This window comes from Primulina eburnea, unplaced genomic scaffold (genome assembly GCF_022965805.1).
Source record: "Primulina eburnea isolate SZY01 unplaced genomic scaffold, ASM2296580v1 ctg590, whole genome shotgun sequence".
Lineage (NCBI taxonomy): Eukaryota > Viridiplantae > Streptophyta > Magnoliopsida > Lamiales > Gesneriaceae > Primulina > Primulina eburnea.
The window spans coordinates 131,286-145,677 of NW_027331376.1; positions in this window are offsets into that span (position 1 = coordinate 131,286).

Genomic DNA, 14,392 nt, shown 5'->3' on the forward strand with positions numbered 1-14,392 from the left:
TGCGTGCTATTCTTAAAAAGAACTTGGATTGACATTTCTATGGACTTTATTTTGGGGTTGCCTAGGACTAAGAAGGGAAGGGATTCTATTTTTGGATTACTTTACGGGCTAAACTTTGCTCCATATTTTTGTAATCTACTACTTTTCATCCTCAAACGGATGGACAAACTGAAGTTGTCAATAGAACTTTAAGTACACTTTTGCGTGCTATTCTTAAAAAGAACATGGATTGACATTTCTATGGACTTTATTTTGGGGTTGCCTAGGACTAAGAAGGGGAGGGATTCTATTTTTGGATTACTTTATGGGCTTAACTTTGCACAATAAAGTTGTAATCTACTACTTGTCATCCTCAAACGGATGGACAAACTGAAGTTCTCAATAGAACTTTGGGTACACTTTTGCGTGCTATTCTTAAAAAGAACTTGGATTGACATTTCTATGGACTTTATTTTGGGGTTGCCTAGGACTTAGAAGGGGAGGGATTCTTAAAAGAACTTGGATTGACATTTCTATGGACTTTATTTTGGGGTTGCCTAGGATTAAGAAGGGGAGGGATTATATTTTTGGATTACTTTATGGGCTAAACTTTGCACAATAAAGTTGTAATCTACTACTTGTCATCCTCAAACGGATGGACAAACCGAAGTTGTCAATAGAACTTTGGGTACACTTTTGCGTGCTATTCTTAAAAAGAACATGGATTGACATTTCTATGGACTTTATTTTGGGGTTTCCTAGGACTAAGAAGGGGAGGGATTCTATTTTTGGATTACTTTATGGGCTAAACTTTGCACAATAAAGTTGTAATCTACTACTTGTCATCCTCAAACGGATGGACAAACTGAAGTTGTCAATAGAACTTTGGGTACACTTTTGCGTGCTATTCTTAAAAAGAACCTGGATTGACATATCTATGGACTTTATTTTGGGGTTGCCTAGGACTAAGAAGGGGAGGGATTCTATTTTTGGATTACTTTATGGGCTAAACTTTGCACAATAAAGTTGTAATCTACTACTTGTCATCCTCAAACGGATGGACAAACTGAAGTTGTCAATAGAACTTTTGGGTACACTTTTGCGTGCTATTCTTAAAAAGAACTTGGAATGACATTTCTATGGACTTTATTTTGGGGTTTCCTAGGACTAAGAAGGGGAGGGATTCTATTTTTGGATTACTTTATGGGCTAAACTTTGCACAATAAACTTTGGGTACACTTTCGCGTGCTATTCTTAAAAGAACTTGGATTGACATTTCTTTGGACTTTATTTTGGGGTTGTCTAGGACTAAGAAGGGGAGGGATTATATTTATGGATTACTTTATGGGCTAAACTTTGCACAATATTGTTGTAATCTACCACTTGTCGTCCTCAAACGGATGGACAAACTGAAGTTGTAAATAGAACTTTGGGAACACTTTTGCGTGCTATTCTTAAAAGAACTTGGATTGACATTTCTATGGACTTTATTTTGGGGTTGCCTAGGACTAAGAAGGGGAGGGATTCAATTTATGGATTACTTTATGGGCTAAACTTTGCACAATAAAGTTGTAATCTACTACTTGTCATCCTCAAACGGATGGACAAACTGAAGTTGTAAATAGGACTTTGGGAACACTTTTGCGTGCTATTCTTAAAAAGAACTTGGATTGACATTTCTATGGACTTTATTTTGGGGTTGCCTAGGACTAAGAAGGGAAGGGATTCTATTTTTGGATTACTTTACGGGCTAAACTTTGCTCCATATAGTTGTAATCTACTACTTTTCATCCTCAAACGGATGGACAAACTGAAGTTGTCAATAGAACTTTGGGTACACTTTTGCGTGCTATTCTTAAAAAGAACATGGATTGACATTTCTATGGACTTTATTTTGGGGTTGCCTAGGACTAAGAAGGGGAGGGATTCTATTTTTGGATTACTTTATGGGCTAAACTTTGCACAATAAAGTTGTAATCTACTACTTGTCATCCTCAAACGGATGGACAAACTGAAGTTGTCAATAGAACTTTGGGTACACTTTTGCGTGCTATTCTTAAAAAGAACTTTGATTGACATTTCTATGGACTTTATTTTGGGGTTGCCTAGGACTTAGAAGGGGAGGGATTCTTAAAAGAACTTGGATTGACATTTCTATGGACTTTATTTTGGGGTTGCCTAGGACTAAGAAGGGGAGGGATTATATTTTTGGATTACTTTATGGGCTAAACTTTGCACAATAAAGTTGTAATCTACTACTTGTCATCCTCAAACGGATGGACAAACCGAAGTTGTCAATAGAACTTTGGGTACACTTTTGCGTGCTATTCTTAAAAAGAACATGGATTGACATTTCTATGGACTTTATTTTGGGGTTTCCTAGGACTAAGAAGGGGAGGGATTCTATTTTTGGATTACTTTATGGGCTAAACTTTGCACAATAAAGTTGTAATCTACTACTTGTCATCCTCAAACGGATGGACAAACTGAAGTTGTCAATAGAACTTTGGGTACACTTTTGCGTGCTATTCTTAAAAAGAACTTGGATTGACATTTCTATGGACTTTATTTTGGGGTTGCCTAGGACTTAGAAGGGGAGGGATTCTTAAAAGAACTTGGATTGACATTTCTATGGACTTTATTTTGGGGTTGCCTAGGACTAAGAAGGGGAAGGATTATATTTTTGGATTACTTTATGGGCTAAACTTTGCACAATAAAGTTGTAATCTACTACTTGTCATCCTCAAACGGATGGACAAACCGAAGTTGTCAATAGAACTTTGGGTACACTTTTGCGTGCTATTCTTAAAAAGAACATGGATTGACATTTCTATGGACTTTATTTTGGGGTTGCCTAGGACTAAGAAGGGGAGGGATTCTATTTTTGGATTACTTTATGGGCTAAACTTTGCACAATAAAGTTGTAATCTACTACTTGTCATCCTCAAACGGATGGACAAACTGAAGTTGTCAATAGAACTTTTGGGTACACTTTTGCGTGCTATTCTTAAAAAGAACTTGGAATGACATTTCTATGGACTTTATTTTGGGGTTTCCTAGGACTAAGAAAGGGAGGGATTCTATTTTTGGATTACTTTATGGGCTAAACTTTGCACAATAAACTTTGGGTACACTTTCGCGTGCTATTCTTAAAAGAACTTGGATTGACATTTCTATGGACTTTATTTTGGGGTTGTCTAGGACTAAGAAGGGGAGGGATTATATTTATGGATTACTTTATGGGCTAAACTTTGCACAATATTGTTGTAATCTACCACTTGTCATCCTCAAACGGATGGACAAACTGAAGTTGTAAATAGAACTTTGGGAACACTTTTCCGTGCTATTCTTAAAAGAACTTGGATTGACATTTCTATGGACTTTATTTTGGGGTTGCCTAGGACTAAGAAGGGGAGGGATTCAATTTATGGATTACTTTATGGGCTAAACTTTGCACAATAAAGTTGTAATCTACTACTTGTCATCCTCAAACGGATGGACAAACTGAAGTTGTAAATAGGACTTTGGGAACACTTTTGCGTGCTATTCTTAAAAAGAACTTGGATTGACATTTCTATGGACTTTATTTTGGGGTTGCCTAGGACTAAGAAGGGAAGGGATTCTATTTTTGGATTACTTTACGGGCTAAACTTTGCTCCATATAGTTGTAATCTACTACTTGTCATCCTCAAACGGATGTACAAACTGAAGTTGTCAATAGAACTTTGGGTACACTTTTGCGTGCTATTCTTAAAAAGAACATGGATTGACATTTCTATGGACTTTATTTTGGGGTTGCCTAGGACTAAGAAGGGGAGGGATTCTATTTTTGGATTACTTTATGGGCTAAACTTTACACAATAAAGTTGTAATCTACTACTTGTCATCCTCAAACGGATGGACAAACTGAAGTTGTCAATAGAACTTTGGGTACACTTTTGCGTGCTATTCTTAAAAAGAACTTGGATTGACATTTCTATGGACTTTATTTTGGGGTTGCCTAGGACTTAGAAGGGGAGGGATTCTTAAAAGAACTTGGATTGACATTTCTATGGACTTTATTTTGGGGTTGCCTAGGACTAAGAAGGGGAGGGATTATATTTTTGGATTATTTTATGGGCTAAACTTTGCACAATAAAGTTGTAATCTACTACTTGTCATCCTCAAACGGATGGACAAACCGAAGTTGTCAATAGAACTTTGGGTACACTTTTGCGTGCTATTCTTAAAAAGAACATGGATTGACATTTCTATGGACTTTATTTTGGGGTTTCCTAGGACTAAGAAGGGGAGGGATTCTATTTTTGGATTACTTTATGGGCTAAACTTTGCACAATAAAGTTGTAATCTACTACTTGTCATCCTCAAACGGATGGACAAACCGAAGTTGTCAATAGAACTTTTGGGTACACTTTTGCGTGCTATTCTTAAAAAGAACTTGGAATGACATTTCTATGGACTTTATTTTGGGGTTGCCTAGGACTAAGAAGGGGAGAGATTCTATTTTTGGATTACTTTATGGGCTAAACTTTGCACAATAAACTTTGGGTACACTTTCGCGTGCTATTCTTAAAAGAACTTGGATTGACATTTCTATGGACTTTATTTTGGGGTTGCCTAGGACTAAGAAGGGGAGGGATTATATTTATGGATTACTTTATGGGCTAAACTTTGCACAATATTGTTGTATCTACTATAAAAAGGGGAGGGATTATATTTATGGATTAGTTTATGGGCTAAACTTTGCACAATAAAGTTGTAATCTACTACTTGTCATCCTCAAACGGATGGACAAACTGAAGTTGTAAATAGAACTTTCGGAACAATTTTGCGTGCTATTCTTAAAAGAACTTAGATTGACATTTCTATGGACTTTATTTTGGGGTTGCCTAGGACTAAGAAGGGGAGGGATTCTATTTTTGGACTACTTTATGGGCTAAACTTTGCACAATAAAGTTGTAATCTACTATTTGTCATCCTCAAACGGATGGACAAACTGAAGTTGTCAATAGAACTTTGGGTACACTTTTGCGTGCTATTCTTAAAAAGATCTTGGATTGACATTTCTATGGACTTTATTTTTGGGTTGCCTAGGACTAAGAAGGGGAGGGATTCTTAAAAGAACTTGGATTGACATTTCTATGGACTTTATTTTGGGGTTGCCTAGGACTAAGAAGGGGAGGGATTATATTTTTGGATTACTTTATGGGCTAAACTTTGCACAATAAAGTTGTAATCTACTACTTGTCATCCTCAAACAGATGGACAAACTGAAGTTGTCAATAGAACTTTTGGGTACACTTTTGCGTGCTATTCTAAAAAAGAACTTGGAATGACATTTCTATGTACTTTATTTTGGGGTTGCATAGAACTAAGAAGGGGAAGGATTCTATTTTTGGATTACTTTATGGGCTAAACTTTCCACAATAAACTTTGGGTACACTTTCGCGTGGTATTCTTAAAAGAACTTGGATTGACATTTCTATGGACTTTATTTTGGGGTTGCCTAGGACTAAGAAGGGGAGGGATTCTATTTATGGATTACTTTATGGGCTAAACTTTGCACAATAAAGTTGTAATCTACTACTTGTCATCCTCAAACGGATGGACAAACTGAAGTTGTAAATAGAACTTTGGGAACACTTTTGCGTGCTATTCTTAAAAGAACTTGGTTTGACATTTCTATGGACTTTATTTTGGGGTTGCCTAGGACTAAGAAGGGGAGGGATTCTATTTATGGATTACTTTATGGGCTAAACTTTGCACAATAAAGTTGTAATCTACTACTTGTCATCCTCAAACGGATGGACAAACTGAAGTTGTAAAAAAAACTTTGGGAACACTTTTGCGTGCTATTCTTAAAAAGAACTTGGATTGACATTTCTATGGACTTTATTTTGGGTTGCCTTGGACTAAGAAGGGGAGAGATTATATTTATGGATTACTTTATGGGCTAAACTTTGCACAATAAAGTTGTAATCTACTACTTGTCATCCTCAAACGGATGGACAAACTGAAGTTGTCAATAGAACTTTGGGTACGCTTTTGCGTGCTATTCTTAAAAAGAACTTGGATTGACATTTCTATGGACTTTATTTTACTTTGGGAACACTTTTGCGTGCTATTCTTAAAAGAACTTGGATTGACATTTCTATGGACTTTATTTTGGGGTTGCCTAGGACTAAGAAGGGGTGGGATTCTATTTATGGATTACTTTATAGGCTAAACTTTGCACAATAAAGTTGTAATCTACTACTTGTCATCCTCAAACGGATGGACAAACTGAAGTTGTAAATAGAACTTTGGGAACACTTTTGCGTGCTATTCTTAAAAAGAACTTGGATTGATATTTTTATGGACTTTATTTTGGGGCTGCCTATAGACTAAGAAGGGAAGGGATTCTATTTTTGGATTACTTTATGGGCTAAACTTTGCACAATATTGTTGTAATCTACTACTTGTCATCCTCAAACGGATGGACAAACTGAAGTTGTCAATAGAACTTTGGGTACACTTTTGCGTGCTATTCTTAAAAAGAACATGGATTGACATATCTATGGACTTTATTTTGGGGTTGCCTAGGACTAAGAAGGGGAGGGATTCTATTTTTGGATTACTTTATGGGCTAAACTTTGCACAATAAAGTTGTAATCTACTACTTGTCATCCTCAAACGGATGGACAAACTGAAGTTGTCAATAGAACTTTTGGGTACACTTTTGCGTGCTATTCTTAAAAAGAACTTGGAATGACATTTCTATGGACTTTATTTTGGGGTTTCCTAGGACTAAGAAGGGGAGGGATTCTATTTTTGGATTACTTTATGGGCTAAACTTTGCACAATAAACTTTGGGTACACTTTCGCGTGCTATTCTTAAAAGAACTTGGATTGACATTTCTATGGACTTTATTTTGGGGTTGTCTAGGACCAAGAAGGGGAGGAATTATATTTATGGATTACTTTATGGGCTATACTTTGCACAATATTGTTGTAATCTACCACTTGTCATCCTCAAACGGATGGACAAACTGAAGTTGTAAATAGAACTTTGGGAACACTTTTGCGTGCTATTCTTAAAAGAACTTGGATTGACATTTCTATGGACTTTATTTTGGGGTTGCCTAGGACTAAGAAGGGGAGGGATTCAATTTATGGATTACTTTATGGGCTAAACTTTGCACAATAAAGTTGTAATCTACTACTTGTCATCCTCAAACGGATGGACAAACTGAAGTTGTAAATAGGACTTTGGGAACACTTTTGCGTGCTATTCTTAAAAAGAACTTGGATTGACATTTCTATGGACTTTATTTTGGGGTTGCCTAGGACTAAGAAGGGAAGGGATTCTATTTTTGGATTACTTTACGGGCTAAACTTTGCTCCATATTTTTGTAATCTACTACTTTTCATCCTCAAACGGATGGACAAACTGAAGTTGTCAATAGAACTTTAAGTACACTTTTGCGTGCTATTCTTAAAAAGAACATGGATTGACATTTCTATGGACTTTATTTTGGGGTTGCCTAGGACTAAGAAGGGGAGGGATTCTATTTTTGGATTACTTTATGGGCTTAACTTTGCACAATAAAGTTGTAATCTACTACTTGTCATCCTCAAACGGATGGACAAACTGAAGTTCTCAATAGAACTTTGGGTACACTTTTGCGTGCTATTCTTAAAAAGAACTTGGATTGACATTTCTATGGACTTTATTTTGGGGTTGCCTAGGACTTAGAAGGGGAGGGATTCTTAAAAGAACTTGGATTGACATTTCTATGGACTTTATTTTGGGGTTGCCTAGGATTAAGAAGGGGAGGGATTATATTTTTGGATTACTTTATGGGCTAAACTTTGCACAATAAAGTTGTAATCTACTACTTGTCATCCTCAAACGGATGGACAAACCGAAGTTGTCAATAGAACTTTGGGTACACTTTTGCGTGCTATTCTTAAAAAGAACATGGATTGACATTTCTATGGACTTTATTTTGGGGTTTCCTAGGACTAAGAAGGGGAGGGATTCTATTTTTGGATTACTTTATGGGCTAAACTTTGCACAATAAAGTTGTAATCTACTACTTGTCATCCTCAAACGGATGGACAAACTGAAGTTGTCAATAGAACTTTGGGTACACTTTTGCGTGCTATTCTTAAAAAGAACCTGGATTGACATATCTATGGACTTTATTTTGGGGTTGCCTAGGACTAAGAAGGGGAGGGATTCTATTTTTGGATTACTTTATGGGCTAAACTTTGCACAATAAAGTTGTAATCTACTACTTGTCATCCTCAAACGGATGGACAAACTGAAGTTGTCAATAGAACTTTTGGGTACACTTTTGCGTGCTATTCTTAAAAAGAACTTGGAATGACATTTCTATGGACTTTATTTTGGGGTTTCCTAGGACTAAGAAGGGGAGGGATTCTATTTTTGGATTACTTTATGGGCTAAACTTTGCACAATAAACTTTGGGTACACTTTCGCGTGCTATTCTTAAAAGAACTTGGATTGACATTTCTTTGGACTTTATTTTGGGGTTGTCTAGGACTAAGAAGGGGAGGGATTATATTTATGGATTACTTTATGGGCTAAACTTTGCACAATATTGTTGTAATCTACCACTTGTCATCCTCAAACGGATGGACAAACTGAAGTTGTAAATAGAACTTTGGGAACACTTTTGCGTGCTATTCTTAAAAGAACTTGGATTGACATTTCTATGGACTTTATTTTGGGGTTGCCTAGGACTAAGAAGGGGAGGGATTCAATTTATGGATTACTTTATGGGCTAAACTTTGCACAATAAAGTTGTAATCTACTACTTGTCATCCTCAAACGGATGGACAAACTGAAGTTGTAAATAGGACTTTGGGAACACTTTTGCGTGCTATTCTTAAAAAGAACTTGGATTGACATTTCTATGGACTTTATTTTGGGGTTGCCTAGGACTAAGAAGGGAAGGGATTCTATTTTTGGATTACTTTACGGGCTAAACTTTGCTCCATATAGTTGTAATCTAATACTTTTCATCCTCAAACGGATGGACAAACTGAAGTTGTCAATAGAACTTTGGGTACACTTTTGCGTGCTATTCTTAAAAAGAACATGGATTGACATTTCTATGGACTTTATTTTGGGGTTGCCTAGGACTAAGAAGGGGAGGGATTCTATTTTTGGATTACTTTATGTGCTAAACTTTGCACAATAAAGTTGTAATCTACTACTTGTCATCCTCAAACGGATGGACAAACTGAAGTTGTCAATAGAACTTTGGGTACACTTTTGCGTGCTATTCTTAAAAAGAACTTTGATTGACATTTCTATGGACTTTATTTTGGGGTTGCCTAGGACTTAGAAGGGGAGGGATTCTTAAAAGAACTTGGATTGACATTTCTATGGACTTTATTTTGGGGTTGCCTAGGACTAAGAAGGGGAGGGATTATATTTTTGGATTACTTTATGGGCTAAACTTTGCACAATAAAGTTGTAATCTACTACTTGTCATCCTCAAACGGATGGACAAACCGAAGTTGTCAATAGAACTTTGGGTACACTTTTGCGTGCTATTCTTAAAAAGAACATGGATTGACATTTCTATGGACTTTATTTTGGGGTTTCCTAGGACTAAGAAGGGGAGGGATTCTATTTTTGGATTACTTTATGGGCTAAACTTTGCACAATAAAGTTGTAATCTACTACTTGTCATCCTCAAACGGATGGACAAACTGAAGTTGTCAATAGAACTTTGGGTACACTTTTGCGTGCTATTCTTAAAAAGAACTTGGATTGACATTTCTATGGACTTTATTTTGGGGTTGCCTAGGACTTAGAAGGGGAGGGATTCTTAAAAGAACTTGGATTGACATTTCTATGGACTTTATTTTGGGGTTGCCTAGGACTAAGAAGGGGAAGGATTATATTTTTGGATTACTTTATGGGCTAAACTTTGCACAATAAAGTTGTAATCTACTACTTGTCATCCTCAAACGGATGGACAAACCGAAGTTGTCAATAGAACTTTGGGTACACTTTTGCGTGCTATTCTTAAAAAGAACATGGATTGACATTTCTATGGACTTTATTTTGGGGTTGCCTAGGACTAAGAAGGGGAGGGATTCTATTTTTGGATTACTTTATGGGCTAAACTTTGCACAATAAAGTTGTAATCTACTACTTGTCATCCTCAAACGGATGGACAAACTGAAGTTGTCAATAGAACTTTTGGGTACACTTTTGCGTGCTATTCTTAAAAAGAACTTGGAATGACATTTCTATGGACTTTATTTTGGGGTTTCCTAGGACTAAGAAGGGGAGGGATTCTATTTTTGGATTACTTTATGGGCTAAACTTTGCACAATAAACTTTGGGTACACTTTCGCGTGCTATTCTTAAAAGAACTTGGATTGACATTTCTATGGACTTTATTTTGGGGTTGTCTAGGACTAAGAAGGGGAGGGATTATATTTATGGATTACTTTATGGGCTAAACTTTGCACAATATTGTTGTAATCTACCACTTGTCATCCTCAAACGGATGGACAAACTGAAGTTGTAAATAGAACTTTGGGAACACTTTTCCGTGCTATTCTTAAAAGAACTTGGATTGACATTTCTATGGACTTTATTTTGGGGTTGCCTAGGACTAAGAAGGGGAGGGATTCAATTTATGGATTACTTTATGGGCTAAACTTTGCACAATAAAGTTGTAATCTACTACTTGTCATCCTCAAACGGATGGACAAACTGAAGTTGTAAATAGGACTTTGGGAACACTTTTGCGTGCTATTCTTAAAAAGAACTTGGATTGACATTTCTATGGACTTTATTTTGGGGTTGCCTAGGACTAAGAAGAGAAGGGATTCTATTTTTGGATTACTTTACGGGCTAAACTTTGCTCCATATAGTTGTAATCTACTACTTGTCATCCTCAAACGGATGTACAAACTGAAGTTGTCAATAGAACTTTGGGTACACTTTTGCGTGCTATTCTTAAAAAGAACATGGATTGACATTTCTATGGACTTTATTTTGGGGTTGCCTAGGACTAAGAAGGGGAGGGATTCTATTTTTGGATTACTTTATGGGCTAAACTTTACACAATAAAGTTGTAATCTACTACTTGTCATCCTCAAACGGATGGACAAACTGAAGTTGTCAATAGAACTTTGGGTACACTTTTGCGTGCTATTCTTAAAAAGAACTTGGATTGACATTTCTATGGACTTTATTTTGGGGTTGCCTAGGACTTAGAAGGGGAGGGATTCTTAAAAGAACTTGGATTGACATTTCTATGGACTTTATTTTGGGGTTGCCTAGGACTAAGAAGGGGAGGGATTATATTTTTGGATTATTTTATGGGCTAAACTTTGCACAATAAAGTTGTAATCTACTACTTGTCATCCTCAAACGGATGGACAAACCGAAGTTGTCAATAGAACTTTGGGTACACTTTTGCGTGCTATTCTTAAAAAGAACATGGATTGACATTTCTATGGACTTTATTTTGGGGTTTCCTAGGACTAAGAAGGGGAGGGATTCTATTTTTGGATTACTTTATGGGCTAAACTTTGCACAATAAAGTTGTAATCTACTACTTGTCATCCTCAAACGGATGGACAAACCGAAGTTGTCAATAGAACTTTTGGGTACACTTTTGCGTGCTATTCTAAAAAGAACTTGGAATGACATTTCTATGGACTTTATTTTGGGGTTGCCTAGGACTAAGAAGGGGAGAGATTCTATTTTTGGATTACTTTATGGGCTAAACTTTGCACAATAAACTTTGGGTACACTTTCGCGTGCTATTCTTAAAAGAACTTGGATTGACATTTCTATGGACTTTATTTTGGGGTTGCCTAGGACTAAGAAGGGGAGGGATTATATTTATGGATTACTTTATGGGCTAAACTTTGCACAATATTGTTGTATCTACTATAAAAAGGGGAGGGATTATATTTATGGATTAGTTTATGGGCTAAACTTTGCACAATAAAGTTGTAATCTACTACTTGTCATCCTCAAACGGATGGACAAACTGAAGTTGTAAATAGAACTTTCGGAACAATTTTGCGTGCTATTCTTAAAAGAACTTAGATTGACATTTCTATGGACTTTATTTTGGGGTTGCCTAGGACTAAGAAGGGGAGGGATTCTATTTTTGGACTACATTATGGGCTAAACTTTGCACAATAAAGTTGTAATCTACTATTTGTCATCCTCAAACGGATGGACAAACTGAAGTTGTCAATAGAACTTTGGGTACACTTTTGCGTGCTATTCTTAAAAAGATCTTGGATTGACATTTCTATGGACTTTATTTTTGGGTTGCCTAGGACTAAGAAGGGGAGGGATTCTTAAAAGAACTTGGATTGACATTTCTATGGACTTTATTTTGGGGTTGCCTAGGACTAAGAAGGGGAGGGATTATATTTTTGGATTACTTTATGGGCTAAACTTTGCACAATAAAGTTGTAATCTACTACTTGTCATCCTCAAACAGATGGACAAACTGAAGTTGTCAATAGAACTTTTGGGTACACTTTTGCGTGCTATTCTAAAAAAGAACTTGGAATGACATTTCTATGTACTTTATTTTGGGGTTGCATAGAACTAAGAAGGGGAAGGATTCTATTTTTGGATTACTTTATGGGCTAAACTTTCCACAATAAACTTTGGGTACACTTTCGCGTGGTATTCTTAAAAGAACTTGGATTGACATTTCTATGGACTTTATTTTGGGGTTGCCTAGGACTAAGAAGGGGAGGGATTCTATTTATGGATTACTTTATGGGCTAAACTTTGCACAATAAAGTTGTAATCTACTACTTGTCATCCTCAAACGGATGGACAAACTGAAGTTGTAAATAGAACTTTGGGAACACTTTTGCGTGCTATTCTTAAAAGAACTTGGTTTGACATTTCTATGGACTTTATTTTGGGGTTGCCTAGGACTAAGAAGGGGAGGGATTCTATTTATGGATTACTTTATGGGCTAAACTTTGCACAATAAAGTTGTAATCTACTACTTGTCATCCTCAAACGGATGGACAAACTGAAGTTGTAAAAAAAACTTTGGGAACACTTTTGCGTGCTATTCTTAAAAAGAACTTGGATTGACATTTCTATGGACTTTATTTTGGGTTGCCTTGGACTAAGAAGGGGAGAGATTATATTTATGGATTACTTTATGGGCTAAACTTTGCACAATAAAGTTGTAATCTACTACTTGTCATCCTCAAACGGATGGACAAACTGAAGTTGTCAATAGAACTTTGGGTACACTTTTGCGTGCTATTCTTAAAAAGAACTTGGATTGACATTTCTATGGACTTTATTTTACTTTGGGAACACTTTTGCGTGCTATTCTTAAAAGAACTTGGATTGACATTTCTATGGACTTTATTTTGGGGTTGCCTAGGACTAAGAAGGGGTGGGATTCTATTTATGGATTACTTTATAGGCTAAACTTTGCACAATAAAGTTGTAATCTACTACTTGTCATCCTCAAACGGATGGACAAACTGAAGTTGTAAATAGAACTTTGGGAACACTTTTGCGTGCTATTCTTAAAAAGAACTTGGATTGATATTTTTATGGACTTTATTTTGGGGCTGCCTATAGACTAAGAAGGGAAGGGATTCTATTTTTGGATTACTTTATGGGCTAAACTTTGCACAATATTGTTGTAATCTACTACTTGTCATCCTCAAACGGATGGACAAACTGAAGTTGTCAATAGAACTTTGGGTACACTTTTGCGTGCTATTCTTAAAAAGAACATGGATTGACATATCTATGGACTTTATTTTGGGGTTGCCTAGGACTAAGAAGGGGAGGGATTCTATTTTTGGATTACTTTATGGGCTAAACTTTGCACAATAAAGTTGTAATCTACTACTTGTCATCCTCAAACGGATGGACAAACTGAAGTTGTCAATAGAACTTTTGGGTACACTTTTGCGTGCTATTCTTAAAAAGAACTTGGAATGAAATTTCTATGGACTTTATTTTGGGGTTTCCTAGGACTAAGAAGGGGAGGGATTCTATTTTTGGATTACTTTATGGGCTAAACTTTGCACAATAAACTTTGGGTACACTTTCGCGTGCTATTCTTAAAAGAACTTGGATTGACATTTCTATGGACTTTATTTTGGGGTTGTCTAGGACCAAGAAGGGGAGGAATTATATTTATGGATTACTTTATGGGCTAAACTTTGCACAATATTGTTGTAATCTACCACTTGTCATCCTCAAACGGATGGACAAACTGAAGTTGTAAATAGAACTTTGGGAACACTTTTGCGTGCTATTCTTAAAAGAACTTGGATTGACATTTCTATGGACTTTATTTTGGGGTTGCCTAGGACTAAGAATGGGAGGGATTCAATTTATGGATTACTTTATGGGCTAAAC